This window comes from Pteropus medius, unplaced genomic scaffold, assembly GCF_902729225.1.
Source record: "Pteropus medius unplaced genomic scaffold, Ma_sr-lr_union100, whole genome shotgun sequence".
NCBI classification, from domain to species: Eukaryota; Metazoa; Chordata; class Mammalia; order Chiroptera; family Pteropodidae; genus Pteropus; species Pteropus medius.
In genome coordinates this window covers 7,446,354-7,461,462 of record NW_024355008.1, presented here as the reverse complement: position 1 = coordinate 7,461,462, position 15,109 = coordinate 7,446,354, and the positions used below count along the sequence as shown (strand labels likewise).

At 37.7% G+C, this 15,109-nt stretch overlaps 1 pseudogene; it reads right to left on the bottom strand.

Moving 5' to 3' along the window:
• Positions 1-13,732: 13,732 nt before the first annotated feature.
• Positions 13,733-13,851, bottom strand: LOC120598213 (uncharacterized; annotated as a pseudogene).
• Between the last annotated feature and the right edge of the window lie 1,258 nt (positions 13,852-15,109).

The following is a 15,109-nucleotide window of genomic DNA, read 5'->3' as shown; positions in this document are numbered from 1 at the left end:
TTCCCTACATAATGACTGTGCTCTAAAATGTCCAATGTTTTGTGAGTCTCGTTAAGGTGAGATAATTCTGTTCTTACTGACTCATAGATTTTTCTGCCTGCGTATGTACCTAAAGGCCTTTTGTAATTCTTGTCAGAGATTTTTTTTTTTTTGGTGCAAAATTGTCTTCTATCCCACAGCAAGGTTTAATGTGGTGAGGACAGTCTTTTTCTCCTGAAAACACTGAGGATACTAGATGAACAGGGGTCAGCTGGGTAGTTTAAAGAGGGGCCTTGGTAATCTGTTAAACAAAGCTGGGAATTCTCTGAAGAATGTTTAGCAAAGATATTACAGTTTGCAGTGAATAGAAGGGTTTTGTTCGCAGGCTCTGGCTTGCTGTTGGATTCAAAGAGTGTTCAGCCCCAGGAAAGAACATCAATGTCTTACTTGGAACTTACACACACACACACACATACACACGCACATGCTCGCATGCACATGCACACAAAAGGCTTCTTTTCTGCCCACATCAAGCTTTGCTTAACTGTAGAAAAAGTTCATCATGCCTAAAAATACGTATCTTTGCCTTTGATCCAAAGCAAATGCTATATAGGAACAAAGACATCTTTTCTTCTGTCTTTGGAGAAATGAATTGTCAAGGATTTTGCTTCAGAAAGATCAACAAAAGACCCAAATAGTGCTGCAGAATGAGATCTCAGAGTTTGAGCTGTGGATTGGGAGTTGGGGTCCTGTGTCGTTGGTTCTCAGCTTTATCACTAGTCCATGTTTGTGACCTCAGACAAAGCACTTAAATTCTTTGTACCTTTATTTCTCCATTCAAAATCAGGGATAATACATGCTGCCTACTTAACCTCAAAAGGATATGTGAGGATTAGCCAATTAAAGTTTGCCGGATGCTTGGAAATCAATGGAGGAAAAAATCTATATGAATATAAAGTATTATTATCATTCCCCTCTGCCTTCTCTTCTCTACTTCTTTCAGAGGATTGCTGTCCTGGGAGATTCAGTGAGCATTACTTGTGGTTCTGCTATCACAGAAAATGGCCTTCTCCTATTATTAAATGACTTGTTTGAAATTGGTCCTTACTATACCATCAAGGGGAGGTTCCCAACCCAAAGCATCCTAAACTGATTGTCAGTGAGTCACACCTGGCAAGGTTTCCTTTGGGTTTATCATTAGAATCCTGTAAGTCTTTAGAATCCTGCAGAAAACAACCCTTTTAAGGTAAAATAGTAAGTGTAATTTGGAAAAGAAAATTTGCCCATAGGTGATTCAAAGCTAGTGAAGTATAAAAATAAAGTCAATTTATAGCCCTTGTTATAATCTTTAAAGAAATTTTCCTTTAAAACAAAACAATAATAATGCTTTATATTTCACAAACATTGCCTCTCTGGTTTTAACGACCACCTGTAAAATGAATATAACACAATTTGGTCATATTATACTCATTTTATAGTTGAAAAAAATGAGATGCAGAGAAGTTAAGTGATTTTACCCAAAGTAATTTAGCTAATGAGTGGCAAAGCCAGGACTAGACTGCAGATTTCTGTATGTTCTGTTTCCAAGGGCAGTAGATTTTCCCACTACACCTTGCTTTTTATCCTTCGACTATGACCCAAATGATGTTAAAAGTCTAAACCTTGATGCTTTGGTACTTCGATATATCTTTTTTTTCCACTACAAAACTATTGACTCAATTCTGACAATATCTATGTGGAGATAGCATCAGATCCCACAGGTTAAGTGTTCAGTCCCACAGGATTGCCCCTACCCTTCACTTCAGAGGCCAATTGCAAGTCCAGGTTGTCACCTGTGCCCCTGAACTACCAGTTATAGCTCAGAGGCACTCACAACCTCCTCAGTAAAGATTCAGTAAATGTGCTAGAGTGGCTCACAGAACTTCACTTACTAGATTGCCAGTTTGTTATAAAAGGATATAACTCAGAAACAGCCAGATGGAAGAAATTCATAGGACAACGTATGAGGAAAGAACGAGGAGTTTTCATCCCCTCTCCAGGTATGACACTCTCCCCAAACCTCCATGTTCACCTACCAGGAGGCTCTCTGAAGCCCCCTTTTCGGGGATTTGTACATATGCATGATTGATTAATTCATTGGCCATTAGTGATTGAACTCACTCTCCAGCCTTTTCTACTCCCTGGAGCCAGGGTGAGTGGGACTGAAAGTTCCAATCCTCTAATCATTTGGTTTGTTTCCCTGGCAACCAGCCCCTATCCTTTGGTTACCTAGGGGCTTTCCAAAAGTCACCTCTTTAACATAACATTAGACACCTTGATTGCTCTCACTATTTGGGAAATTCCAAAAGTTCTAGGAGCTCTAAGCCAGAAACAGTGGATGAAAATCAAATATATATTTGTTATTATAAATTACAGTATCACAGTATCCTTTCCTTTACTCCACTGACCATTTGGACCTGTGCAATGTACCTACTATGACTCGAGAACCTGGAATAGAATACCCTTTCCAAAACCACTTCCTATGTGCTATAGGATCACGTAATGTCAAATGCACATAACTGCATAAAGAAAGCTGGGAAGTCAGACCAAGAATTCTTACTGGAGCAACATTTATCTCTCACTCTTGATTCTACCCATGCTGTTGCTCTGCTGTGTCTAGAGTGAAGTAAACATTGCTCTGTCAGGAATATTTGGTAGGAAAAATAATCATCATCTTGTGAGATATAATGAATGTTGTGATGTGCCAACCAAATTCTTCTTTCAGGACCAAGGCTGTCATTCCCCAGGTTCTAGTAGGCTCTCAGCTGAGATCTTCTCCAGCCAAAGGGAGCTGACCCTACCAAAGTCACCCTCCCTACCAGGTGGCAGGATGTATAAGTTGTGGGGAGGTGGTTTACGAAGGTCCAACACCCCCGTCTCAGGGCAGGACCACTCTGCAGTATCATCCAGAATGCTTCTTAAGATTGGTTGGGGCCTTTGTTGTAATTGCATGACAGTTCAATTTCTTTCTAGGCTCAGCCCTTTCCCCTCCCACCTCTTACAGTTTTTGTTCGTGAAAGTATTCTCTCAATAAACCTCCTGCAAATAAATCTAAGAGTTTCAGGGTCTGTTTCCTAGGGAACCTGACCTGCCACAGATGGTACCAGAAAAGGCCTGAGAAAGCAGATTTCAGCCAGCTTGCAATGACCACTCCACCATTGTTGGGAGATAAAACATTAATAGCCTTTGGCATGTACTTGCCGTTCAATTGTTAAAACTTTCACCAGTGGTGGACTGGGATGAGATACTGGTGCAAGGGAACTTCACTAGCAAGTACAATATTTCTGGCATTTGAGATTCTACTGGACTCTCTGGATCTAGAAAAAAGGCCTATGGTAATTATAAGGACTTCAGAATTGGATGGCTGTTGCTAGAACCCTTTCACGCATTAGGGGACGTCAATGAAAGACTGAAGGCAACTAACCACCAATATAAGCAAATGTGAAAGCCTGAGGGCTTCCTTGGCAGGATTTAGAGACTCTCATCCCCTGCAGCAGGAAGGCAGAAAAACCTGAGGATCAGGGCCAGGATTAAAGTATAAGAGAAGCAAAGCTCCATGGAGGTTGAAATTCACCTTGACAAGTCTCCTACTCTAAAGTCATAGCCCTGTTAGAGAAGAAGTGGTACCCTAAGATTGAGGATGAAAAATCTAAATCCTCAGATTCTGCTGGACTCTCTGGATCTAGAAAAAAAGGCCTATTCCTTCTTGTTAAAAGCTATTTCTTCTCCTTACTTGAACGTGATGCAAAAGACTCTACCTTGCAACATGTGCTACTCATAGTCTACCCCTCCCCTCATAATTGCCAGAATACTTTAGGCTTAAATCACAACATAACCCAGCTGGGGAAGTGCTGGAATTGCAAAATGAGGAAAAGAATTATATACCTAAGGAACTGAAGAATCTAGCCAACATTACTGGCAAGGCCCAGTAGCATATAAATGGACTAAATTCTTGGAGGTGCTGGATATAAAGTTGGATAAAGACTAGTTTGTAGATATTGGAACACTCACCTTTGCTGCAGGATTTAAGATCCTGGCAAAAACCTTGGTAGAGATGCCAAAAAGAATCTTGGGCAAGTGATGGAAGAAAAGATCTAAAGGCTTGGTAAAGTGGGCATGTTGACATAGCTATATTATATGCTGTCGACAACACTGTTAGCTTATTTTGTTCTGTGAGAGAGCTCATAAGACATTCTATTTACCAAAAAAAAAAAAAAAATTCATTGGGAACACCAGCATTGTTAAGTATCACCCTGGTGGCTGACCTCTGTAGACCAGGACTAATTTTGGAGGATGCCGTTGCAGAACTGGCTCTTAGATGGCAGATAATAAAATGCTGATAGACTCCTAAAAAAATAGAGGCCAGGAGGCAGCCCTTTAACTATCAAAAGTAAAGTAAGCTCGATTATTGTAAAGAGGGCCAAGGTTGGGGGAAGGTGGCATGACTCACGTGGTGCTATGGAGGTAGCTAAAAAAACACAGCGTTTCCTGGGTCAAGACAGAATGAGCAGGAAACAAGGCTATTACCAAATCCATACAACAAAAAGAAACAAAGGTTAAGGGCTACTGCCCCAATAAAATGTTACAAATTCTTGCTAAGTTTCTGGACCTGATCCAGTAGAGCCCATCGGCTAAAAGAAAGGCTGGGTATCATGGTATCATGAGAAAAGGATCCTGCAAGATCATGGCACATACTATTGTAATGATTCTCCTAGTCCTTCTCCAGAAGGATCTACAATCATCTACTTAGAGAACCATGTACTAGAGAAAGGGGAATACTCAAACATTTCAAAAACTGTGTGTTAACACTGATATCTGGCTCACAGTAGGTCAGCTTAGTGGAGGGGCCCAATTAGTGGTCATTTCTTTAGTCCCTGAATGTATAATTGGTACAAGGACTCAACAGAACCTCCATATTGATTCTTTGGTCTTTGAGGTAAGAATTGTCATAACGGGAAAGGCCAAATGGAATCTTCTGACACTGCCCTACCCCAACCATGGACACGATATTAAATAAACAACAATATGGCATCCTGGGGGCAATGACAGAGTATCAGTCTTGAAGACCTAAAGAATACAGAATCCTACTCCCTATTAACCATCCTACTCTCATTTAATTCACCAGTCTTATACCTACAAATGCCAGATGAATCTTGCAATATAAAAGTGGACTACTACAGTCATTGAAGTAGTAGCCCCAATTGTAGTTTCTATACTAAAAGTGATATCTTTACTGGAGCAGATTAGCACAGTATCTATCAATGGCATGTCTATCAATGGCATGAAGTCGTTGATCTTCATATGAGATAAAGAATGGTATATACTTATAATCTTGTCCCAGGGCTATGTTAAGTCTCTCCCTCCTTCATAATATAGTAGACATTTCAGAGAACCATACACCTGTCCACTTTATATTGGTGACATCATCTTAATCAGATCAGATAAGAAGCGGGAAATATTTTGGAGGCCTTGATAAGAGACATGACTCTAGGAGGTAGAAGATACATCTAATGAAGATTCAGGGACCTAGTATATCAATGAATTTTTTAGGGATCTAGTGGTTTGTGGCTTGCCAGGACATCCCTCTCAAGGTACAGAATGAAGTATTGTATATTGCCCCTTCCACCTCTTAGCAGGGAGCATAATGCCTGGGAGGCCTCTTTAGGTTCTGGGTGTAGCTTATCACACATTTGGTAATAATGCTTTGACCAAAAGTTTATTGCTTTGTTCAAAACTTAGCTAAAAACAATAATTATTTATTCATAGCTTCTGTGGGTCAGGAACCCAGGAAGGACTCAAATAGGCAGGTCTGGCTTGGATCTCTCATGTACTTGCAGTCAAACAGTGGTTGAACTTAGAATCGTGGAGTGGGGGTGGGTGAGTAGGATGGGGACAGTGAGAGTGAAGGGAGGGCTGAAACAGTTGGAAGATGACAAAACCTCTCTCTCTCTCTCTCTCTCTCTCTCTCTCTCTCTTCTCTCCTCCCCTCCCCCCCCCCCACCCCCCCCCCCCAAGGATCTTTCAAGGCGATTTCTTCATTTGGGCTAGGTTGGACTTCCTCACAGCATGGTGGGGCTTGGTTCCAAAAGTATTCTCAGAGGGCCGAATAGAAGTTGTGCAATCTTTTCTAAACTAGTGTCAAAACTCATGTAGCATTACTTCTTTTACTTTCCATTGTTTAGTGCTGCCACAAGCTCCCACCAAGATTCAAGAGCAGGAGACATAGACATCACCTCTTGATGAAAGGAGTGTCAAAGAAGTGTCAAAGAATTTGGAGACCATGTTTTTAAAAAGCCATAAATTTAAATCAGCACCAATTTTAGAAAAGTCTGGGTATGTGTGTTGGCTCCACTATTTTCTATTTGTGTGCTATGAACTATAATACAATCCATTCTTTCAGAAAAAGATTTTTACTTTCTCTTTTTGCTTTAGTTTCCTGAATAGCAACATAGAGGATAACGATGCTTTTTAGTCAACCTCCTTTGGATGCAAGGAATAGAGTCTCACTCATGTTACCAAGGGTTGCCAGGAAAAAACAAACCAAGAACAGGAACAGCAGCTGCACAAGCACTGTAGGTAAATTCTAGTGACTCAGAGGCAGGACGACATGGAATCCCACTCTTGTGCTCTTGTATTTATCTCATTTGACTATTTTCTACCTGTCAGTTTCTCCCTCCTCCTCCATGCTCCCTTTCTGCTGACCCTATGTCCTTTCCCTATTACTTCTGTTGACTCATAATTTTTGCTTTTGTAGCCATCATGGCCTCTCTAGCTTTTCTCTGCATCAGCACATTTCAGCATCACTTCTCAACGCTGTCTTATCCTTTAGGAATTTCCTGGTTCGAGTTCTCAGGAAAAGGATAATGTGCTGACCTCCAGATGGTTGTCTGTGTTTGGGTCACTGAGTGACCACTCTGTATAAAGAAAAATTCAGCTGGAAAGAAAGGTAGCCCTGATCAGCACGGCTGTATATTCATCAGCATAGTCCAATGTAGATGTCGACCTCCAAAAGTTTGTGGTGTGGAACAATTAAAATAAGAAAAGTAAAAGATATTGTAAAACATTAAGTTATTTAAGAAAACGTGATATTATGTTTTAAATATACATTCAAATGTAGTCACAGATTCATTTTTTAAGAATCAATACATCAAGTTAATATTCTTGCTAATTAATCTAGCAAATTGAAACTTACAGATTAATATTTTATTTCCATAAATAATTATTGCAACTGTTCTTCCCTAACATGCTAGCTATGTCAGGGCCTCCAAGAGTTGAGAATGACCCGTTTCAAGTAATTAGGCATTCAAATGAATGCCCTGCTAATATATAGAATCTAGCATTTTATTTTCTTGAATTCTCTTTAAAAAGAGGAAAATTCAGAAATTATTCTTTATTCAATAGGCTTGAAAATTCATCTGTTTCTAGCTGCATGTGGTATCTACTCAAATCTATATTGGAAAATTACACTATAAATGCTTTGTATGCTTTTTTTTTTTTTAATTCATTTTCAGTCTCTCACAGTCTCTCACTTCTTAATCAATTTCTATTTTCTCAACACAGGCTACAATGTCACCAAGCTATCAAATAATAATGTTTTTAGAACTAAAAAAAAAAAAACAACAACAAAAAAACAAAAAACAAGAATGAAGTTTTAGGAACCTTTGTACCTGTATCGTTATTTTAAGGTATCCATCCCTCCACATGTGGCAGGTTGAATTCAGATAGGCACCTGATATTGTGATTGCAATATTTTCTAATTCGAGATTTTTAAAAAATCTAAAATGAATTTCCTTTCTCTTTTTTTTCAGGCATGACTGCAAATACCCAATCTAATTATGAGAGAAATTTAATTTCCCTTTTGGTCTATGACACAGCACAACAATTATCTGTGAATGTTTAAAGAAAATTTATAAAGTAGAATTCCCTTGGTTCACACTGGATAAAGTCCCCATGAAATGATGCCAGGGTTGGTGTCATCTGCTGACATTCATGCATGATTCAGCACTTCTAGACAATGATTTCAGGGTATCTGTTTTTCTAATACAAGCCAGACTCTGTCCTTTTTTCTAGAAACGGAAAGGATCAGAATTTCCAGCTTTTAAAGCTGACTGCCTCCTGTTACCCCCAGCCCCCAGAAGCAACTCAGGGACTCTACATTGTTTCTCTGAATGCTATTCAGTGACATTGTAGACATGAGGCAGTCAGATGATTGACAGATTTCTCACTTGTCCTGTGGCTGCTTTTGCATCTGTTGATACAGCCTCTGTGTTTATATGCATGATTAAGCTAAGAATTCCAGGGTCAACCACCCACAGATTGCATCAAAAATAATCAGTCTTATTTGACTGTCTTAACATTTTGGCTACTTTAGTTGTTAAGGCAACCATATCTGATGAAGTATTCACTCATCAATTTGATGTTCAGCAATTGTCTGTCATGGTTCTGAAATTGGAGGGAAAAAATAAAAAAAAATCATCTGTCAAAACAGTCAATCCCAAACAGTCAATCCAATCATGAATTTCTCCCTGACACCAGTGAGCCTTGCTTCTCCTTTCCTTTTCTTCCCCCTCCTCCTCCTCTTCTGAGATTTGTCCCTCCCACAGTTTTTTTCTTCTAGTGATGTTGATGAACAGCAGAGAAGGGAGATATTTTAGGTTCACAAAAGCTTACATTTTCCTAAAATTTTTCTCTGTTTTGATGTTTGGTGATTTTTTTTTTTTTTTTTTTTTTTTTTTTTTTTTTTGCTATTGAGTAATCCTAAAAGGATAGATAAATTGAATATCTGGAAAATGTTTATCTTAATGGAGAATCTAGGCAGAAATATCCTTTGCTTTCCCTTTTAAGATCAATTTCCCTTTCGGGGAGCACAGCTCCAAAGCCAGAGACAGGCAGCTGGCTCGCACAGCCCCTTCCTGTCCCTGAGCCTGCTCCAACCTCCTTGGAACAGAAAAGCTCCGAATCTGGCCCTGGTGTGGGATGTGTCTGGCTTTCCAAGTTGGGAAATGTGTTAGTAATTACTTTTTACTGCTGTCTCCATTTTAATTTCTAGACTTCTCCCCCACCCCCTCCCAGCCTGTGTTTCTCCACCCAGCTTCCTACCTCACTCCGACTGCTAATTTAACCCTGGCTCCCTTCCTCCAGAAACATTTGACCTTGTGTGAGAACTTGGCATCAATTTCTCTCCTCCTACTTCCCTAGACTGGGATAATTAGCATCAGCAGGCAGCACTGCCAGACTGCCGCCTGTGTCTGCTGGGCTCTGCCTGGTACAACAGTGGCCCCCTTTTTCTGGGCTAAAGGGCAGTGGCCACTAGTTGCCCGTTGCCCGGAGACCTTGTTCAACATTTTACTTCAGGATGGTGTTACCAGGCATGTGGACTAAGCCAATTAGCTCCTTTAATAAAAAAATCTATAGGAAAAAAATACACATAGTTCACATATCCCTGCTTTGAATTTGAAAGAATTCTATTGGTTTTTCTTATCAAGAGAGGTTATTCTGTGTCAATTGACAATCTGGAAAAGGTAACAAGGAAAATAAGAGTTATTTAACCTACTTAAGAGAGCAAACTTTGCAGTCACTTAAGAAATGCCCATTTTTCCCTTCCGTTGATAGCTGATACATACCACTTTTATCTCTCTGCTAATTAAGTCCCCAAGGACAAATACTGGGTCTAGTTTCATAACTGAAATACCAGCATATATATACTTAAGTATAATGCTACTTCTATATATACTTAAAAATATATATACTTAAAATAGTCTACAATTTCATATTTTCACTAATTCAGTGCCACCTTCCTTTATTACACTGAATGAGTGGGGTTTCATGATACATGTTGGTGAATGTATGTTCTTGGGGTTTATAGAACTATCTTTGTAAAGTGTCTTGGATTACAAGAATTTCATATCAAGCTAGAAATTGGTTGGGTCGAAATGGCGATAGAAATTACAAAAAGAAACATTGTCTCTACTCATTTATGGTACACATTCTATTCAACCCAGACTATGAAGTACAAAATACATAGTACAAAATAGTGGATAAACCATGCTGTCTCTCCATTTATTGCGCAGGGGGAACAGCAACTGTGTGGGTCCAAGTGATGAGGCCCTTATGTGCTAGGAGATGCACATCCAGGAGTTGAATTTCTCCATATTGTTCCCACCTCTCAGATAAATGAAAACTGTGACTGTTTTTCTAACAAAGAAATTTTCTCTGACCCCCTTTAGAGTACTAGTTCATGAATTAAGTACAGGTTTTCAGTAACGAAGTACACTACATACTGCTAAAAAGAATGGATGTGGCTTTAGCCATAGGACTGTCAAAATATAATTTTTAAGAAAAGAACTTGACTTTCACACAAATATACAAAGAACAATGGTCAAGATTTATTTAATTTATTAATGAGAAAAGTAATAGGATTATAAAACTGGTTCAAGAATTGGAGAGGCTAAGTATTTATCTATAGATAGATGATAGATGATGATAGATAGATAGATAGATAGATAGATAGATAGATAGATAGATAGATAGATAGATAGATAGATGGTAGATAGGTGATAGATAGATAGAAGATAAAATAATAAATAGACGTGAGAGAGAGAGGGAGAGAGAGAGAGAGAGAGAGAGATGTCTCTTTTGAATTATATTTTCTGCTAGACTGAAATCATTTGCATTTGTGTCAGACAAAAATCTAAAGGTTATAGCTTTGCAGAGCCTGGTACTAATCAATAGTAAATAGTAAGTCCAACAAAGGTACATGAACTTAATAAATTAATAATCTGTGGGCTCCAATTAGGTAAAAATCTAGTATGATGTCGAAAGGACATGCAGGCATCTTTTTGCCTTATTTTTAGGTTTGGTATAATTTTTCTTAGCAGGAGTTAGGGCCAATTACTTCATCTCTCTGTACTTCAGTGCCTTTATTTGAGAAATGGGAATAACAATATCTGCCGTAGAGGATTTCTGCAAGATTTAAACAAAATTATATACCTAAAGCACCTCCCATATTATCTCAGTAAATGGTAATTCCCTTCTCCTCATGTATTCCTTTTATTTCATATTATCTGACATTTTGCCAATCAGATCTCTTTTAATTGGCACTTCTGCATATTGCCAAAATAATGATAATTAATGGTTATGATGACCCTGAGATTCATCACAGCCTTCTGTGTCATTACAGATAAAATTATGTATTCAGCATAGTATTACTGTTAAGTGTAATTTATTATATTCTACTTTTTAAAAATTTCATTATCCATGGAACTTGACTCAGTTAAAACAAAATATTCAGTTAAGAAAAACCATATTTTACAGATTATTAAACATAAAAGAATTCTAGCAAGTGTTTTTACCTGCAACAGCAATGTGAATCCAGGAGATAGAGTTGAACAAACGCCCTCTAAGTTTTCTTCCAATCTAAGATTTTAATAATAAGGAGAAAAGAATACCTAAGAAAAAGTAATATGCAGAAAGGAGAATGCCCATGTATGTTAGTTTCCAGGGGAAAAAAAAGGATATAATTGTATATTAAAAATAATGACTGTGTGGATCATATTTTTATTTCTTTGAAACCTTGTTAACTATGAACAGTTTCAAATATATAGAAAATAAAATAATAAAACACTCAGGTACCCACCACCCAGATTTTACACATCCTAATATTTTAGCATGTCTCCTTGAGATATTTTTGATAAAAAAAAAAAAATTAAATATACCTAATTCCTCTTCTTATCTTCTACTCTCTCCCTTTCCCCACCTCCCACCCGCAAACGTAACCATTATCCTGAAGTATCCTGAAGTTGATCTATATCTTTGGCAATGTTATGCACCCATAACAATATATAGCATTATTTGGTGAGATTTTAGACTTTACTCAAGTGGTGTTATATGCCGTATGTCATTTTCAACTTATCTTTTTTTTTGCCCAGCATTAGGTTTTTTAATGTTATCTGTGTAGATATATCTAGTTCTACTTTATTTTGTATTCCAAAATGTGATCCTCCTACAATTTGTTGAACCATTTCTTTACTGAGTAATTATCTCTATTTTTCTCTAGAACAACTCTGCAAAAACTCTCTTGTGTATACAAAGAATTTCCTGGATTATAGGGAGGGTACACCTTCTACTTTAGTAGATACTGCCGAATTGCCGAATGGCCTCACAGGATTTTCTTGAGGATTACATGAGATAGTATACATAATATATTCAAAATATTGTATAGTACATAGACTAGCTCAATAAACATTGGCTTATTGTTTCTTTTACTTTATAATTTCTGCTTTTATGTCTCATTTAAGAACTATTTATCTGCCTTGATATAAAAAATATTATCTTAAATTTTATTATTAAAAGTTTTAAAATGTTGCTTCTACATTGATCTATCTGGAATTTATTTTTAAGTATGGTATGGGTAGAAAGTCTATTATTTTTCCTTATATAGATAGCCATTTTTTAGCAGTATTTATTGATATCTTTTCCTCATAATGCTAACTCTGTCATGGATACCTCAAATATTTATGATCTGACAATGGGTTCTTGATTTGTTCCAATGGTCTATTTGTCAATACTATGCTGCTTACTTACTATAGTTTTATAAAACACCCTAAGATATGGTAGTATGGGTCTTGCCTACTTACTCTTCTTCAAAATTGCCTTGATTATTCCTGGCCTTTTGCTCTCTCACATAAATTTTAGAATCAGGTTCTCAAGTTCCGTGAAAATTTCCACTAGTTCACTTTGGTTTTGAGAAAGTTTCAATTTCAAGGCTAGATTTCATCATAAGAAAGTACTACATGTCAGGCTGTACATTATGTAGAAAGAACCCTAGACTAAGATTTAAAGATTTGAATTTGAATATCTAAGTATGTATACTTCTTTGAACAAGCCCATTCATAATTCTTGGCTTAAGTTTCCTCACCTGTAGAAGAGTCTGGACCATGATCACCCAATAGCATACCTAGAACAATACTACTCAGCTAGTAATCCCAGGAAGAGCCTAATACACATCAGCATCTTATAAACCTGGAAGTTTATTAGAATTGCAAATTAAAATTAGAATCTCTGAGGATGGAGCACAGGAATCTATGTTTAACAAACTCCCCAGGTGATTTCTTATACATGGTATGATGGTTAATTTTATGTATTGATTTGGCTAGGCCAGACTATCCAGATATTTAGTCAAACAATATTCTAGTTGTTTCTGTAAAATAAATTTTTAGACGAGATTAGTATTTAAATCAGTAGACTTTGACTAAGGCAGATTACCCTCCATAATGTGAGTGGGCTTCATCCAATCAGTCGAAGGCCTTAATAAGAAAAAGACTTACCTTCTCCTTGGAAGAGGGAATTCTGCCATCAGACTATTTTTGGACTCGAACTGCAACTCTTCCATGGTTCTTCAACCTGCTTGCCCACCCTGCGGATTCTGGACTTCTCATGTCTTCATAATCACACGAGCCTATTCTTTTCTTTTAAACACCTGCAGCACCTGGTATTCCTAGGTGGTCTCCCATTCAAATACTAATGAGGTCCAACCCTGCTTAGCTTCTGAGATCTGACATGATTGGGCATTTTAAGTGTGGTATGGCTGTAGACAACAAAGAGGCTAGTACCCCAAAGAGTCTGCACGCACCTAACAAACCTGAGAGGCAAGTCCCTGGGCAGCATTTCTCTTTCTCCTTTCTCAACCCTTCAAGGTGACTTTTTTTTTAAAAAACGCCTATAGCACCTGGCATTTCTAGGTGGTCTCCCATCCAAGTATTAACCAGGCCCGACTCTGCTCAGCTTCCGAGATCAGACAAGATCAGGCACATTCAGGGTGGCATGGCCGTAGCTTCAATTCTTTAAAATAAACCAATATCTCTCTGTCTCAATCTCTCTCTCTGTGTGTGTAAAGTGTGTGTGTGTGTGTGTGTGTAAAAGTGTGCATGTATTTCTTTCTCTCATTGATCTGTTTCTGTGGAAAACTCAGACAAATACACATAGTAAAGTTTGAGGAGCTCACCTTCAATGTACCTGGCATGACCTCCTCCTTTTATGCATGACTCGTCCAGATTCACCCATTTGTGGAAGAGCTAAGTCTAGAATCTAGGTCACAGAGCACCCAGTTTGATGTGTTTTCTATTGTGCTGTGCTTGTTAAGGAAAACACATTGTAAAGAAAATAAACTGTTTATGTTGAGTGGGTGAGTTAAAGAGAGCAGAAATTTTATTTTTACAATGAATTAATTTAAGAGTTCCATTTAAATAAGGAGCTTACCTGGTAATTCATTTATAAATTTATAAATGAATAAATTTCTACATGCTTGAGAGAAAAACATCAGCAAGTATTAAAATATTAGGGCTAAATACCCATTTAAAGCTGAATCATAAATGAAAATAAAGTATTTCTTTAAAAATACTTTGTAAGACAATATAAACTTCTTTAACAAAATATTTTATATCCCTATACTATTTAAGAAGTTTTTGTGTGTATATAGTGGGGACATAGATATAAGTGCAGGCATAAGCTCTGTATGCTCATTCACTTACGCCTAGAAAGCATTTACTGGGAGAAATTAACCATTCTGACCTTAGGGATGTGAGAGACCCCATATAAGGGAGTATGAGTAAACATGCCTCTAGATTTCTTTCATTCCCTAGTCATATACCCAGGATGTGAGGAGAACAGTTAGCACAAAAGGATCCATAGTTGGATCATAGGAAAAATTTCCGTAGTATAGCATTTTGATATACTCTGCAAGACCTGGATCTAAATTCTTACCCAATATGCCAATGACCTTTGTGATTCTTACTCAGTCTAATGCTTTATGTTTCTAAATGTACTATCAGAGCAATTTTGCACTCAGTAATGGAACCGGTGAGTAACCAGAGGATTTAGAAAAAGGAAAATAAAAAAGGCATCTTTCCAATCAGTACATCTGTTTTCTCACTGTGTAAAGCACAAAACACACAAAACCATGACTACTTAAACTGGGAGAGTTTGCAGAGAGTGAAAGCTAATCCTCTCCTGTGGAATATAAGCTTGGACACACAGATATTTATAACACTTTATCTTGACAAAAAAGTCTTTGGGGTTTTTGAATGGCTCTGGG